Genomic DNA, 908 nt, shown 5'->3' with positions numbered 1-908 from the left:
GAATAGGATATCGACGATAGCGTTTGATCAGTGAAGACTTAATGGTGATCAGTGCGATAGGCCCGGGGCATCGGCTTGTCTGCAGACCTACTTTTCCGGTTTTGTTCTGCATTTTTGGTGACCTTTGACCTGATCCAAGGTCACCATATCCTGGGGAGGATAGGGCATTGACCAAACGGCATCGAATGGTGAAGGCTTGATGGAATCGGTACCATAGGCTTCGAACATGGCGTTGACAGCAGGTTTGGTCGACCGTTTAGTCCCTCCCCTGGCCTATTGGTTAGCATTCGGACTGTTCTCGTGAGTTGGATGGGTGCGGTTAAAGGTCTGCCCCAAATGACTATTCAGGACATGGGACACACTTTCGTGCTGATTCATTTCGGGTGATTACGGTTCGTATATTAGTGTACGTACTTAGTTTAACTGTGTCCCAACTTTCTTGATCGCAAGCTCCTTTTTAGGGAGTGTGTGATGTAGGTCGCGTGGTATTTCAATTATAACCGCGTTCCTTGATTAATTCTAACATACAAATCAATAATTGTATTACGCCCTTCTTTCATAGTTATGCTTCTTGATTCGACATATATGCTTCTGGGGAATACCTTTTTAGTGTCGAATATCATGAACTGGTACGCCTTCTTTCACACGAAGCGTCTTGAGGTTCACATGTAAGTACATTGACCTAGTAACGAGCGCTAGGCCACCGCGACAGGTATTACTGCCCTTATGAAGTTTGAGCTTTTGCTACGGAAGATCGTCAAAGCTGGTTAGAACGCGATGCATATAATGAGTGTAGTTTTCTTTGTCGAGATAATGTCAGAAGCGTTGTAAATTTAAAATATCACAACTTAAGCGTACAGATACACGAGCGTTATGCTGAACCATGGGTGTAGGAACGGGGGGGGGGG

This window comes from Pollicipes pollicipes, unplaced genomic scaffold, assembly GCF_011947565.3.
Source record: "Pollicipes pollicipes isolate AB1234 unplaced genomic scaffold, Ppol_2.1 Scaffold_7261;HRSCAF=8764_pilon_pilon_pilon, whole genome shotgun sequence".
Lineage (NCBI taxonomy): Eukaryota > Metazoa > Arthropoda > Thecostraca > Pollicipedomorpha > Pollicipedidae > Pollicipes > Pollicipes pollicipes.
The sequence above is the reverse complement of the archived record's forward strand: the minus strand, read 5'-3'. Positions refer to the sequence as shown.